Source organism: Scyliorhinus canicula, chromosome 1 (assembly GCF_902713615.1).
Source record: "Scyliorhinus canicula chromosome 1, sScyCan1.1, whole genome shotgun sequence".
Taxonomy (NCBI): domain Eukaryota; kingdom Metazoa; phylum Chordata; class Chondrichthyes; order Carcharhiniformes; family Scyliorhinidae; genus Scyliorhinus; species Scyliorhinus canicula.
Window position 1 is genome coordinate 196,425,992 of NC_052146.1, and position 16,505 is coordinate 196,442,496.

At 47.1% G+C, this 16,505-nt stretch overlaps 1 protein-coding gene across 3 annotated transcripts in view; it reads left to right on the forward strand.

The window, feature by feature from the left end:
• LOC119970759 (ras and Rab interactor 2-like) overlaps positions 1 to 16,505 on the forward strand; it is a 187,726-nt gene that overhangs the window by 86,926 nt on the left and 84,295 nt on the right. The window contains exon 1 of one of the 3 annotated variants that reach the window (XM_038805921.1): positions 2,716 to 2,736. The exons of the other annotated variants lie outside the window; for them this stretch is intronic. The gene's annotated coding sequence lies outside the window, so the exon portion shown is untranslated. Of the gene's footprint in view, positions 1 to 2,715; positions 2,737 to 16,505 lie in introns of those variants that run through there. 3 annotated transcript variants of the gene reach the window in all.

Consider the following 16,505-nt stretch of genomic DNA (forward strand, 5'->3'; position numbering starts at 1 on the left):
AGATGCAGCCTGTGTTATCCCAGAGTGCATAATACAACAGACAGCACCTCCGACAATGCAGCACTCCCAGCCTTAACTTTTGTTCTCGAGCCTTGGAGGCATTTGAACTTAAAACCTTGTGATTCTGAGCCAAGAAAGGACAAATAGGAAGATGGGAATTTCTCAATCCATTGGTCAAGGGGCTGGTTTAGCACAGTGGGCAAAATAGCTGACTTGTAATGCAGAACAATGCCAGCAGCGCGGGTTCAATTCCCGTACCAGCCTCCCCGAACAGGCGCCGGAATGTGGCGACTAGGGGCTTTTCACAGTAACTTCATTGAAGCCTACTTGTGACAATAAGCAATTATTATTATAATATTATTATTATCCAGACTGTTTAAATGTGACTGGACTGTCCTTTAAGATTTGATTTGATTTATTGTCACGTGTTCCGAGGTACAGTGAAAAGTATTGTTCTGCGAACAGTCCAGACAGATCGTTCCAGACATGAAAAAACAAAGGACATACATAAATACACAATGTAAATACATAGGCACAGGCATCGGGTGAAGCAAACAGAATGTAGTGCTACTCAGTAGAGAAGATGTGTCGAGAGATCAGTTCAGTCCATAAGAGGGTCATTCAGGAGTCTGGTAACAGCGGGGAAGAAGCTGTTTTTGAAACTGTTAATGCATGTTCTCAGACTTTTGTATCTCCTGCCCGATGGAAGAGGTTGGAAGAGTGAATAACCGGGTGGGAGGGGTCTTTGATTTGCTGCCCACTTTCCCAAGGCAGCGGGAGGTGTAGACAAAGTCAATGGATGAGAGGTGGTTTTGCGTGATGGACTGGGCTTGTGTTCACGTCTCTCTGAAGTATCTTACGGTCTTGGGCTGGGCCATACCAAACTGTGATGCAACCAGATAGGATGCTTTCCATGATCCATCTGTAAAAATTGGTAAGAGTCAATGTGGACATGCCAAATTGCTTTAGTTTCCTGAGGAAGTATGGTCAAGGTATTTCATTAGTTTGGAATCTGACTGTTGCATGAACCCAAGGTGTGAAAATTTTAGTTTGTTAAATCCATATCCTTCTACTATATTTCAATTTTACATTTATATCAGATGGACATCTCACCTTAATTGGCGCCCAAAAATAACAGGCAGAATTCTCCGTTCCTGAGGCTAAGTGCCGATGCCAGTGGAGAATCCGCAGGTGATTTACGATGGGAAAATTGGCGGGAACCCCTCACCGATTGCAGTACAGGTGTGGGGCTAGCACCAGCGCCGCGTGGAACACCGCAGATCACGTGGTAAACGGCCGGAGAATCGCCAGGTCAAGGGCTGCGCATGAGCAGGGCTGACGGACCGCACCGGTCGTGCTGGAAAACATGGCGTCGGCTGTGCTGGAACCCTAACCCGCCCACCCCAACCCCCCAGCCCACCCCCTGACCAACCCCTCCACTCCTCCCAGCCCTAGCAGCAGCACCCCCAGCCAGTGGCACGGATCTTGGACGAATGTGGCGCCGCTGGACGCTGTCCGTAGTCGGCACAGCAGGTTCCTGACCACTGGGGCCACATGTGGCCCGTGCCGTTGGGAACTTGGCCCATTGGGAGCAGAGCATTCTGGGTTGGCTGGCTGATGACGCGTCAACAGCCTTGCAACTGCGTGCTGTGCATGCCTCGATGATGCCGATTTGGAGGGGCGGGGCATCACGAACTGGCGCCTTCCCCGATTTTGTTGTCGCGTTATGAAGAATCCCGCCCAACACCTTTTACGGTCAGTTAACACCACTTTAATTCCTATGGATTGTTGAACTCTTGAAAAGGGAAAATAATTTACCTGTCAATGCCAGAGACCTTTGTATTGAAGGTGATTAATTCCTCTGGATTCATCCATGGCCGTGTGGCACTTTTCAATAAGTGTGAATAATATAAGTGTGAACAGTAAGTGTGAATTCCTGGTGCCCAGGAAACTTCCAAACTCTGCTGAACCAGCCACTTGAGTCCCTCTGTGGGAATGACTAGGGAAAAGCCTTCCTCTGCCTTTTAGGGCCTCGGGTTCTTTCCTCCGCTTCCCTGCAACAACATAGCTGAAAATGAGACCCAGCTGGTAATGGGAGGAAGCCTGGGTTCCATCATGCTCCTTACGACTCAGTAGTCGACAACAACATGTCTCTTTGTTGTGCCAATGCTTCAACAAAAATCTGTTGCAAGCACAAGTGTAATAAGAACGTGCAAAACAGGAACAAGAGCAGCCATGTGGCTTCCTGAGCTTGCTGTGTCAGTTACAGCCTTGCAGGATCTAGAGCTTGGGAATCTTGGCAACTTTGTCATGGGCACACATAGTATTGGCAAAAGGGGTTAAACATGTTTGTCTGGAAGGAGCTGGGTGAAGGATGTTGTGGAACCTATTTCTGTAGTGCTGGAGTTCTCAAAAGAGACATTACCCAGCAGCCTGGAAATAAATACCATTTGGTTGGAACCCAAACAGAAGTGGGTTGGCAAAGGAAAGTTGTTTGATAGCAGACCCAACTTTTTCCTTTTAAATGACCTCATTACAAATGATCTCTGCAGAAGTAATTTTCTTCCTATTGGCTCGCCCAGCAGAGAGGCTTGCTATGAGAACCTGGACAGCAGCCCACAGGAAAAAAAAGGCGCTACTTTGCTTTGTTTCTGCTTTGTGTCTGTGCTTTGTGCAGAATGCTGTTTCTGTTACACTTCTTGCGCCGTGTTTATAAATAATCCTGAGCTGTTTGAGGTAAGTACGTTTGGAGCACTGGCTCTTCTAATTAAATTAGATCGCTGATGGTGTTTTCTTTCATCATGTTCATAGGTCTGAGTGGGGTTCGGCAGCCTTCCGATGATTCGAGTTAAACACCCAAGGCAGTATATTACTTGCATGGGTAGAGTTTATCTTTTTTGTTTCTCGTTTCATCAGAAAATTTGCAGAAGCTTTGGTTTTTCTTCCCACCCTGCCCCACGTTTACTATTCTAGACAGTCATAAAATACTTTAAAAATACATTTATTTAATATTTTAAAAGTTTGATTTGAACAAAATGCAACATTACAAGGAAAGGCAACTTCCTGGAACTAACAGCTGTGGTTAGGATAATGAAAAGAAAGTACATTATGGCTGGTGATTCCTTAAAGGTTTATCATATTTCCTGTGAAGTACCTTGTGACGTTTTACTGTGCCAAAGGTAATCTATAAATGCAGATTGCTGTTCTTATTGTTGAGTTAATTAGAGTCTGTTGATACTTAGGCTGGTATTACCTGCTCTTAATTCAATAGATTACTGAAATTAAATGGAATGCTGCATATGTTTTCATAAGTGCCACAGCAGTGGATAAAGGTTTGCGTAACTCTGTTCACAGGTAAGAAATGGTATCAATTTGTCCTTAATAGGCTGCAATTTAGTGAGACATATATTGAGATATGGAGTTAGAGGTTGCATGGTCGATACAGCTTGGTACATGTACTAACGTATATTTGTGTTGTGGTATTTTGCAAGCTAGCTATGTGAGGTATTATTGAGTGAGCTCGCACAGGGCATATTCGTAAACCTTCTTTTGGAGTACTTTACGTTTCTGCCCAGCAATTCCCTGTCACCCAGAATAGTTTCCAAAACCAGAGGTGATACACCATCTACATTTTGAACAAGACTGCATCTTTCCATATGAGAATAACGATTAGCATTTTAATTTCTTCTTCTTTTATATCGTATGGCCGAGTGTCAAATTAGAACTAATCAGAGCTTTGACTGTTGGTTGAAATATTTTGAGATTGTTTTTGCATTTTGTTCTTTCAAACCATTCTCTATTATTTAGCAAACTGACTCCTAATGGCGTAGCTATAGCCTATGGAAGAAACGTCAATACGGTTAGGTGCAATATTATGGTGGTTTATACCCTATTGACGTCCGACTGTAACAAAACATTATGTGCTTCACATTTTGAGCCTTTCCACATAAAAGTTATGTGTTCATAATTGCGAAGTGCAGGAGGGAGAGAGTAATGGAAGGATTAATGAATGGGGTGAGATTAATTAAGGTGAGGGGAGGCTTGTGCAAAGCACAAACATCAGCAATGAGCTTTTGGGCCAATTGGTTTGTTTCTGCACTGTAAATTCTATGTAAGAAAAAGAACTGTTAACTTACTTGCATGTAACATGTAACTAGCATAAACATATGTTTGTGTGGATTATTCGGACCTATGTTTTTATTAATTCAAGGGATGTGGGTGTCACTGGTTAGGCTAGCATTTATTGTCCGTCCCTAATTGCCCTTGAAAGCGGTAGTGAGTCACCGCCTTCAACTGCTCATCTGTACTTGCAAATAAATACAGGCATCTGCCGACAAAGAAACTTCATTGCAATAATGGGTTGTACCAAAGCATCGTTAGATTTTTGATGAAGTTTTGTTGCTGTGGCACTCAATGCTATAAGCATAGACTTGGCAATCCTGCACAACCACTTGAACGAACTGACAAAGCACTCTAAACGAGTTAATACTTTTGTTAAAATAGTGACCATAAAAATGTCACATGAGGACATTAAAAATTCAAATGCTCTTAGTATCTGAAGTAATTTCTGTAGACCTTTGGGTGACAATTCTCAGAGGAACCTGACTTTCTCGACAGAGCGAAGGTGGTGTGGAGAACCTGTCGCAAGTTAACATGCTGCCTTCCTACATCATACGTTTAGTGCGTTTTAAAAGCAACTATGGATGTAGTTACAAAAAACAACAATTATCCATCATGTCTGGCTTAGCCATCCAGCTGTTTTGACTGTCAGCTGGAAGCATTACCGCAATTCATCATAAGTGAATTTGGTTCAAGCATTCCTTATGATACTACGATTGCTGTGTTTTGTGTTTTTCAACTCCAAAGTGCTGCAGGTCTTGGCACATGAGCCTGCAAAGTCTGTGATGCATTTAAGCCATTCTAAGATTTAGGGGTGTGCACTCAAATTGAGCTGTTGGATGTGAGTTGCAAATTACATCTTCTCAAGTTTGTCTTTTTTTTATTCCCTTGCCAATTCCTTAGTTATAAACAAATGATGCAATTTCTCTACTTTTACCAGATAAATGCTGCCCATCAGGTTTTTAAGTGTTTAACCTACTATCCCAATATTCCTCATGGTAATCTACTATCCCAGTATTCCTCATGGTAACCTTTCTCAAGTTATAGTTACAAGATACAAAGTGTCAGGTTTACGAATGTTATGGTAAATCTCAATGTGGCAAAAATCTCATTTCAAAATGGAATTTTCCAAAGGCAAGTCAGTTGGTGGGAAACGGTCAAAAGGGTGATGGGGAGCAGGATAATTGGTGACAATTATTCCTGAGGCCCAGGGAGCGTGGAGGCCGTGCTGAACAATAGGACCTCATTTGATTAAATGCTGGCAAACTCCCACCTGTCAGCATGCCAGATTGACTGCCTGGCCCATGTGCGGGAGCAGTAAATATCGGCAGGATGCTACAGACAGGAGCATGTGGGGATGGTCACTGGCAGTCAGTGAGTGGGTCAGGTGACTCATATCCTGTGTTCGGTGGAGGCAAAAATCGAGGCTGCAGGGTTCGGCAGTCAACACCTCCCAGCCAACAGTGTAATTTATCTCTCCGGGTGGACAATTTAGTTGAATTTGCGGCAGTGGTGATATAATCGAGCCACAACTTTAAACACAACCTTCAGCTGTCTATTGGTGGGGTGGTGGTAAAATCTTGGATCCTTACATTTACATAAAAGTAGGACTCTGTGTGAAAAGATCCCCTTGGTTTGCCACAAACCAGCAAGTGAAGTGGTTCGAGGTGAAGGGTGCGTTGGTGTCACACACCATGAACCCAATTTTAACTCACTCAAATCCCATTCATTCAATGTTGGGGCCCAACAATTCTTGAACTGCAGTGGTTGATTTGTCTTAGACATTGTGCTAAGAACTGAAATTTGTGAATATGCAAGTGTTGGGCACCCTGATAATGTGGTCTGCACCTCTCTCAACACTGGAGTTCCTGGGGATTTTCCTTGGAGTCTGAGCTTCCTCATTCAAATAAGGTGCGGAGGTGCAAACCACAAGCTACTGCCTTTTATTTCCTTTTTCTGGGTGACCATGTCCAGAAGTGCACAGAACAGGCTGGGTGCTGCAACCTGCTTCCAACCCCATTGGCAGGACAACAGAATATGGATTTGCATCTGTGTATATCCCCAGCGCGCTTGTTTGTTTGTTCGTATGTGTGTTGGAGGTGGTCGGAGGCGGGTGGGCTCCTTTGCCACAGACAATGGGGAGCGGCAACATTACCCTAGTGCCAGGTTTTGCTACTCTTAACTATTACTAACAGCTCATCATTGGTAAAACCAGCACAGGGCCATTTATAATAATCTTTATTACTGCAATAAAGTTACTGTGACAACCCCCCTAGTCACCACATTCCGGCGCCTGTTCAGGTACACTGAGGGAGAATTCGGAATGTCCAATTCACCTAACAACGCGTCTTTCGGGACTGGCCCTTTGTATGGGTGTGGCAGCATCTAGTGTGAATCGAAGGGAGAATATTGAGCAAAAGTGGGAGCGAAGAGATGCACAACAGTTATTGTTAACTTTCTCAGGAAATGATGTGTGTTTAAATAAAAATATTATTTTGTATTGCATACAGGAGTAACTTTTTGACTATGGAGTCAGTTCTTGAATATGGAGTATTTTGAACTAATTGTGGCGACGTTCAAGTGCCAGTTACAATATCGAGTCCAATGCTGAATATGCCTAGACTTGTAACAATTGAAAGCAGGAGTCAAATAAAATTATTGAATACACATTTTAATGTTATTTTCTTTCCTTGGAGCAGCAAGCTGAAGAAGATTGCATTGGGCAATTAATAAGAAATAATTTTATAATGGTATTTCTTTTAATATAATAAAGATGAGAGGAAATCAGTCCTAGACAGTTCCTTTTATAGTTAAAACAAAAATGTAAGCTTGTACTTAAAGATAAATGCAACGTACAGATGTCATACAAAATTGGCCATTGGGAGTACAGTAAGATTTGGAAATATTTTACTGGGATTCCCATAGTGAGTTTCCATAGTTTAATGCATAGTCCAGCAACGTTAATCAAACAAATAGTGGGCAATTCTACAATTTAACTACAACATACTAGACACAGTGGCCGCGCGAGTCGCGCCACGCTGCCCCGACCCCGGCGCGCGATTCTCCCAGCCCCCCCACCCGAAACCAGTGCCGCGGGAATCGCGCTGGGCCGCTCGGAGAATCGCCGCAAACGGCGAACGGTGATTCTCTGGCCCGGATGGGCCGAGCGGCCGCTCCGACACGACAGGTTCCCACCGGCGCCGTTCACCCCTGGTTGCTGCTGGCGGGAACTGTGTGGGAACGCTGGGGAGGCAGCCTGTGAGGGGGGGGGAGGGGGGCCCCTTGGCCCCTTCACCGGAGGGGGCCTCCGATGGGGTCTGGCTCGTGATCGGGGCCCACCGATCAGCGGGCCGGCTTCCCCCCCCCCGCCCCGGACCTACCTCCTTCCGTGGCCAGCCCCAGAACACCAACGCCATGTTGGTGAGCGGCCGGTGCACGTAAGAAGTTCCCCGTGCATGCGCAGGATGGCGCAGCCCAACTGCGCATGCGCAGAATTGAGCTGCCCCAACTGCGCATGCGCGGGTTGGCATGGCGCCCATTTGGCGCCGCGTAGGAACGCTGGAGTGGCGTGAACCACTCCAGCGCCGTGCTGGCCCCCTGTGGGGGCCAGAATAGGTCGTGCCCGGGACCTGTTTGCACCGTCGTGAAACGTGACGGCGTTCACGATGGCGTAGGCACTTAGTCCCGGGAGCAGAGAATACCGCCCTTGGTGTCTGAAGTCCATGGGCCAGAGCTAAATGAGGAGAACTTATCTGTCGGTATCCTGTGAATGAGGTGATTAAAATAACTTGAGGGCTGGATAGGATAGTACGAGAGGCACCCTGATGGGGGAAGCCAGGTCAAGATGGCATAACCTTTAAATTAGAATGAAACCTTCAGGAGCAATTGTTCAAGATGGCGCCGAAGCGAGTCAACTTTTTGCAAGCTGTGCCCAGCATACCCTCTAATTCTATCTTTTACTCTCGTTCTGTGCTTCTAAAACTTCATTCTAACTCTTTTAAACTCTCTAACAATGTTACATTATATTCTGCAGTCTCTCCTTCCTTCCTTATGTACGGTATGCATTGTTTGTAGAGCATGCAAGAAACAATACTTTTCACTGTACACTAATACATGTGACAATAATAAATCAAATCAAAATCAAATGTCAGGAGGCACTTCACACAAAGGGTATTGGAAATCTGGATTTCTCTTTTTCACAAAGCTGTCAAGGCTGGTTCTGGATTTGCCCAGCCCAATGGAGACTGGCCGGGAGGTGACGCTGATAAAATGGTGCCCGGGGGCATCGGAAGCGGTGGTGAATGTCTCCCCACCCGCACAACACAATACCAGTGGCAGGTGCCTCAGCAGCATAGTTGCCCACTGGGAGGCAAACTCCTGGACATTTCCCACCCTTGCTGGAATTGGAGAGTGGGGCTGCCACCATGTGGGGAGACTGGCAAGTAAACCGTGAAGTAAACCTGGGCCGGAATTCTTACCTTCTCAGGAAATCCCGCACTGGAGACCAATCGAAAATTAGAAGCAGATTTTTGTTAGGCAGGCAATTAACGGGTGTGGAGATGAAAACATTTGTGAGTATTCAGTTCTGAGAAAGATGTGGGACTGGATTCTCCAAAGCCAACGGCGAAATCGCGTTCGGCGATTGGCCAGAGAATCTGTTTTTACGCTGAAATTGGAGGCGCCGCCGTTTTTCGGATGCAACGCCCCCTCAAAAATGGCTTAATCATGGAGTACACTGTACGTCACCAGAGCCCCCCCCCCCGCTGACGCTTCAATGGCCCGATTTCCCAATGGTGTTGGCCGCGTGTCCTCTACGTTTCGGGGACCTTGTGTGGTGGCTGTGGACTGTAGGGGCTGGGGGAACTGGTGGGGGGTGGTCTGGGTGGCGAGGGGGTTTACAGGGGCGGCACTATCTAGCAGGCCGGGTCTGTGCGCGGCCGCCGCCATGTTGTACGTCGCGGCTGTCGCAGGTAGCCGCCGTGCACATGTACGGCCCGGACCCAGCCGTTCTGCGTCTGTATCTCCATGTAAATTCAGGGGCTTAATGTGGCGCGGCTGCTAGTCCCCCACCAGGCGGAGCATAGGTATGGGGGTGGCACCGACGTTTTGGCTGTAAGACTAGACGCTTCCTCCGGATAAAGCCGCAAAATCGAAGAATCCAGCCTGTGGTCTTTTACATGGGATATAGTGCAGAAATAGACCACTTAGCCCAACTAGTCCATCCCAGTGTTTATGCATCACTCCAGCCTCTTCCTGTTTTTAATGTTTAAATCTACCATTGTGACCACCTAATCCCTTCTCCCTCAATGCTTGTCTAGTTTTCTATTAAATACACATATTCTATTCATTTCAATCACTCCCAGTGTTAGTGAGTTCCACATTCCTACCATTCTTTGGGTGAAGACATTCCTTAAGAATTCCCAATGCATTTCTCAGTGACTATGTTTTATACTGGTGGTCTCAGTTATGCTCTTCCGTAAAAGAGGAAACATTCTCTCTATCCACTGTATCAAAACCTTTCAGAATTTCAAAGACCTTGATTAGGTCAGCCATCTATTTTCAAGAGGGAAGAGACCCAGCCTGTCAACCCTTTCCAATATGTACACTCATGCATTCCAGATATTATCCTTGTTAATCTTCTCTGAACCCTCTCCTGTGCCTTCTGTATCCTTTTCATAATGTGGTAACCAGACTGCACACGGTACTGTTAAGGTTCGATACTGGTTTAACTTTCCTGTTCAATTTCATTCCTCGAGAAATGACACCAATGCTTGGTTTATTTTATTTTATGCCCTAGCCAATCATATTTGTAGATGATTGTGTAAACTTGAGTGATTTATATAAAATTCTGTTCAGTGTGTTAGTGTGGGGGAAAAAAAGTAATTACGATTACAGAATCACAGAATTGTTATTGTGCAGAAGGCGGCCATTTGGCCCCTTGTGTCTGCACTGGCTCTCCAAATGAGCACCATGGCTTAATGAATGACTCATTAATTAGCTGAAAAGTAGATCTAAATAAACTAGGTTAAGTAATGGGTGAGCAGGAAGTATATCTGGATTACAGTGCGTGCAAGTTTGTGAACAGTGAGACTGTTCCAACTGAATGTTTGCAATAGATGTCTCTGTCTCACATTTCTCCAGATCAAGAGTCATTGGGCGGAATTCTCCGCAAGGCCCGACGCCGTCGTGAAACCCGGAGAGGTTCACGATGGCGTCGGAGGCCGCTCCTGGCCCCCTATTCTACCCCCCCCCCCGCCCCCCTGGGGGGGCTAGGATGGCCGTGCCGTGAATCCCGGCCGCGGGGCCTTGTCGCTGGCGTCAAGGCCCGGCGCGCCGAGAATGACGCGGCCAGCGCGCCTAATGACGTCAGCCGCGCATGCGCAGGTTGGCCGGCTCCAACCCGCGCATGCGCGGCTGACGTCACGATGGCTGACAGCTCAAACCCGCGCATGCGCGGTTGCCGTCCTCCCCTCCGCTGCCCCGCAAGACGTGGCGGCTTGATCTTGCGGGGCGGCGGAGGGGAAAGAGTGCGTCCCGTTGAGACGCCGGCCCGACGATCAGTGGGCACCGATCGCGGGCCAGTCCCCTCCCGAGCACAGTCGTGGTGTTCACTCCCCTCTCCGCCCCTCACAAGCCACAAAACAGCTGCTGGCGCCATGTTCACACCAGCAGCGACCAGGTGATGTTGCCGGCAGCGTGAATCGGTCGGGAACGGCCGGCCGCTCGGCCCATCCGGGTCGGAGAATCGCGGGTTGCTGTGAGAAACGGCGGCCCGCGATTCTCCGAGCGGCGTGTCGCAAAACGCGACATGCCATTTTGGGGGGGGTGTTAGAATCGCGGGAGGTGCGAGAGCGGACCTCCCTCGATTCTCCCACCCGGCGTGGGAGCGGAGAATCGCGCCCATTGTACTGGACTGTGTGGAGGAGAAACTCTTGTCACATAAAAGAGGCAGAGGAGTCTCTGGACAGGTGGAGTTAAGTTTCCGATGATCTCATTGAATGGTGGAACCAGCTCTAGGGGTTAAATGGCCTACTCTTGCTCCAATGGCTTAATATGTGAGTCTTCTAAAGTAGAGAATGTCAAAGATTTATAGGGGGATAGCACAATCGCTTCACAGCTCCAGGGTCCCAGGTTCGATTCCGGCTTGGGTCACTGTCTGTGCGGAGTCTGCACATCCTCCCCGTGTGTGCGTGGGTTTCCCCGGGTGCTCCGGTTTCCTCGCACAGTCCAAAGATGTGCAAGTTAGGTGGATTGGACATGATAAATTGCCCTTAGTGTCCAAAATTGCCCTTAGTGTTGGGTGGGGTTACTGGGTTATGGGGATAGGGTGGAGGTGTTAACCTTGGGTAGGGTACTCTTTCCAGGAGCCGGTGCAGACTCGATGGGCCGAATGGCCTCCTTCTGCACTGTAAATTCTATGAAAAAGAAGTTTCTCCTCATCTCAGTCCTGAATGAATGAGCCCCTTATCCCCTGAGTTCCTGGTTCTCCAGCAGGGAGAAGCAGCCTCGCAACGTTTAATCTGTCACATCCCTTCAGAATCATGTATATTTCAATGTACTTGTCTTTCACTCCTTTTCAGCTGGAGGGTCCAGATGAGACCTATAAAATATCACATAAAAGTATGTTTTCAAAGGGCAGCACGGTGGTGCAATGGTTAGCACTGCTGCCACATGGCGCTGAAGTCCCAGGTTTGATCCCAGCCCTGGGTCACTGTCCGTGTGGAGTTTGCACATTCTCCCCGTGTTTGCGTGGGTTTCACCCCCACAACCCAAAGATGTGCAGGGTAGGTGGATTGGCCACGCTAAATTGCCCCTTAATTGGAAAAAATGAATTGGGTACTCTAATTTTTTTTTTGAAAATAAGTTTTCAAATCACGTAAAAGAATTAGTCAAACCCTATCACACTCCCAATTTCACAGTGCGCTTGGAGACACTGAGGAGAATCAATCTTTAAATAGATTTGCATCTCAACAAAAATGAGCATTGTCAAGAAGATTTGTCTTAAATAAAGATAATAAAACTTTGGACTGAAGAAACATTTGGGATAAATTCCAAATAATGGTCACATTGTCAAACTCTAAATAGATAAGAGGCAATTAGATTCCCTGTCATGTCGTGAAGAATGTTGTAACTACAACATTGTTAATTGATGCAGAAGCAATTTAAATGTGTTTATTTCCTTTGCTTTGGTAAATATTTTTAAACTTCGCTAGTTCATCACCCTGAAGGCCTTTGAGTTGAGAATGGGTGCAGATTGACTTTTAAGTACCATTTTTAGAAACTAATAGCTGGGACCTAGTTGCTTAGATTTTTTAAATGTGAGAACTTAGAATGATTGTCTACCATAACACAGTCTGAAAGTGCCCTGGGGGTTGTGCTGTGACTGAGAATACTGCTCTGTGCAACTGATAATATTACGGCTTGCCAAATAATTAAGCCTGCCCAGCAGTGCTAAATTCTGTTATTTCATTTTGAAATCCCTAATAATACTGCCGACTGAATTGGAATGTTCCTAACTGATGGCATACCATAGACGTGTCCAGGTACATCACACTACCATTTATTATATATATTATTGTGGTAGCGTGGTCCCTTTAAGGGGCGATCGCTTGCAGTCCATATGACCAGCTCAGGGCCTATCAGCGTGAGTGCACGAACCCGAACCAATGTTTGATAGAGCTCTAGGCGGGATTCTCTCAGCCCGGAGCCGGGCCGGAGAATCGCCGCGACCGGAGTGAATTGCGCCACGCCGCCCCGACACTGGGACGCAATTCTCCGCAGAGGTGTGGTCGGTGCGGCGCTGGTCGGGGACCGCTCTACAGGGGTCCCCCAGCGATTCTCGGCCCGGGATGGGGCAAGCGGCCGTAACAAAACACCTGAGTCCCGCCGGCGCCGTTCTAAACTGGTCTTACCCAGCGGGACCTCGGCGTGGAAGGGTCCGGGTCAGTCTGGGGTGGAGGGGTTCTGACCCGGGGGGGACCTCCGCTGTGGCCTGGCCCGCGATCGGGGCCCACCGATTGGCGGGCCGACCTCTCAGGCTGGGGGCCTCCTTTCTTCCGCGCCGGCCCCTGCAGCCCTACGCCATGTTGGGTCGGGGCCGGCACGAGAAGGAAGTCACTGCGCATGGGCGCGTTGGCGCCAGTGCCACTGCGCATGCACGGACCCTGCGGCGCCCAGTTGCTGCCGGGATCGGCAGCTGGAACGGCGTGGGGTGCTCCAGTGCCATGCTGGCCCCGAATTGCTGATCCTGAGGCCAAACCAATACAATCCATAACTTCCTCCAACCCTGGGATCTTCGGCCTCTTCACCCTCTCCACTACCAGGAAATCTAATCCATCCAAAAACTTCCATCTCTGAGCCATCCTTCAGCAGTTCAGACTTGAGGAGCATAGATAAGGTAGATAGTCAACATCTTTTCCCAGAGGTAGAGTAGCCTAGAACGAGAGGGCATAGGTTTAAGGTGAGAGGGAAGAGATACATAAGACACCAGAGGGGAAAATCTTTCACACAGAGGGTGGTGAGCATCTGGAACGAGGTACCTGAGGCAGTGGTAGAGGCGGGTACAATTTTTTCCTTTTGAAAACAGACAGTTACATGGGAAGGGTGGGTTTAGAGGGATATGGGCCAAATGAGGGCAAGTGGGGCTAGCTTAGTCATAGAAATTGGACGGCATGGACAAGCTGGGCCGAGTGGCCTGTTTCCTGTAAATATCTATGACTCTATGTTGACGCTGTCGAGAAACGCGACGGTGTTTACGACGGCGTCAACACTTAGCCTCAGGATCAGAGAATCCCATTCTGTGCCTGTGTAGTTAACCTTTCTGCTGTTCTCAATAAACCTCTTTTGTTACACAACAAACCTCCTCAGTGTGGCCTCAAGCCGCCACAAGTCCCTAATTCATTATAGTATGTACTACCTTGAAGAGGGATAAATGGCCACGCAGCAAGGAGCATGATATTCGAAAATTGGCAAATATTGCTCTCAACCATGTCAATTTTAGGAGTTGTAGACCTTTGGCTACAATTGGGTCCAGCTCCAAATAGTGTACTGCCATTCAGCAACCAGGGTGTTATTGTTAGGTGCTACTCCCACCTGTTGCTGATGGCGGGACTTTGAAAAACATTTCATGAAATGCTTAAGAGTTTTTTATTTTCTAACAAGGAATATACTAGCTGATTATAATACGGAACATAAGGGGAGGCATGGTGGCACAGTGGTTAGCATTTCTGCCTCACGGTGCTGTGGTCCCGGGTTCTATCCCACCCCGGGTCACTGTCCATGTGGAGATTTCACATTCTCCCCGTGTCTGCGTTGGTTTCACCCCCACAACCGCTAAATTGCCCCTTAATTTATAAAAAAAATAATTGGGTACCCTAAATTTATGTTAAAAAAATAATATGGAATGTCTGGTTGAAAGAAAACAAAGTTCATAATGAATATGGGGCACGAAGGTAAGAGAACATGCGAAAGAAGTACGTTGCTGGACAATGTATCAATTAAATCATCAGCATTCCTAATTGTAGATTTAAACCATTTTCTAAGTTTGTGATTTTACTGTCTGAAATTAGAGAGGGTACAGAGGCGATCTACAAGGATGTTGCTAGGACTGGAAACATTGGATAGGCTGGGGCTGTTCTCTTTGGGACAGAGGAGACTGAGGGAAGATTTGATTGAGATGTGCAATGTTGTGAGGGGCCTGGATAGAATGAGCGAGAAGGGCACATTTACTTCAGTAGAGGTGACGGTGACTAAAGGGAATAGATTTAAAGTAATTGGTGGAAAGATTAGAGGGAAGACGAGGAAAGAATTTACACCCAGAGGGTTGTGGGGTCTGGAACTCACTGCCTGAACAGGTAGTCAAGGCAGAAACCCGCAACTCATTTGAAAAGGTGTCTGGATCTGTAGCTCATGCGGACTAAATGTTGGAAAGTGAGGTTAGGCTGGGTGGCTCGTTTTACAGCCAGCAGGAACACGATAGGGCAAGTGGCCTCTTCCTGCGTCATAAGCTATTTGTGATTCTCGGAAAGGTATATTCTGTACATAAAACAACGGTCAGAATGATAAGTGATCTCTTCCAAACCAGGAACGAAACACTTGTAATTCAAACATTCCAAAATTATTTGCTTAATAATTCCCACAAAAACGTTGGTATGTGCAAAGCACACACTCTGCTTCAAACTTCCCAGCAATATTTGTATCATGAGATAATTGACCTTCCTTTCTTCCTTCCTTTACTCGTGAGACACACCTGAAAACGTTTCCTGACTCCCTTGCATCATTTATCTTTACTGCCATTTAATTAGCTGGTATTGGGGACGATCCAACGGCCACGCTGTGCCGGAAAAGCCGCTGGAGAAAAGCCGGAAGACGCCATTCTGGCTTGCCACGCCTCGCGAGATCCAACCTGATCTCGCGAGGCATTGTGATGTGAACCCTGCCGACAATGGGTGGGATCACCTTTTGGCAAATCTGCATATTAGAGCTAGGCAGTAAGCCTCACTCTAATATGCATATTCCTGAGGTACCTGAGGCTTTGGGATTTAACCACTTCAACTCAGAGACCTCAGGTGAGCGCTGTTCAACACTGGTTCCCACAGATGGCATGGGTGCTGCCAGGTTGGCAGTGCCAAGGTGCCAAGCTGGCATTTGTTTCAGTGCACGCAATCGGGCCAGGGGCGGGGACACTCCCATAATACATTTGGGTAGGGGGGTTATGTGGGGGAGCATTTCGGAGGCCTCTGAGATCGGGAGGCCATTTTAAAATGGCGTCCCAATTTCACGTTTCACTGGGGAGTTCTGGCGAGCGGAGCTTCCACTGTACAACACATAGCTATGTGTGGCCTCCGGCGTGCGTTCATCGTTCAGGCCCTTTACTCATTGTAAGTTGCGTTTTGTTTTTGGCACTGCGAGCGCCGGGAAACACGAGGCTAAATACGCTTGCTCAGGGACTTTGTTCCCTTTGGGAGAATCGCTTGCATTGTGTTATTGCTATTAAACCTGGAGTTAAAGGAAAGTCACATGGAATCCCAGAAAAGGCTGCGAGTGTAATCCTAATGCTGACGTTAATCATGAGGTTCATCATGTGGGTTACAATTCTAGGAATTGTAACTGTCATGTACTTCCCACTCACTTTTCACCATCTTTACGTTGTTACATTGTTGGGCATTTCCAAAATTCTTGTTGTTTATATAACTAGGTGCTGATTTGTGTGAAGTGAGCCTCGAGGCGCTTGGGAGATAATTGACCTTATTTCCCAATTTTCAGGTGAGACTTACCTGAGAACTATTCCTGGCTCCCTTGCATCCTTTACTATCTATTAATTAGCAGATATTGCATTATTGCACTTAATCCTGGAGTAAAATGAAAATGACGTGAATTCCAGGAAT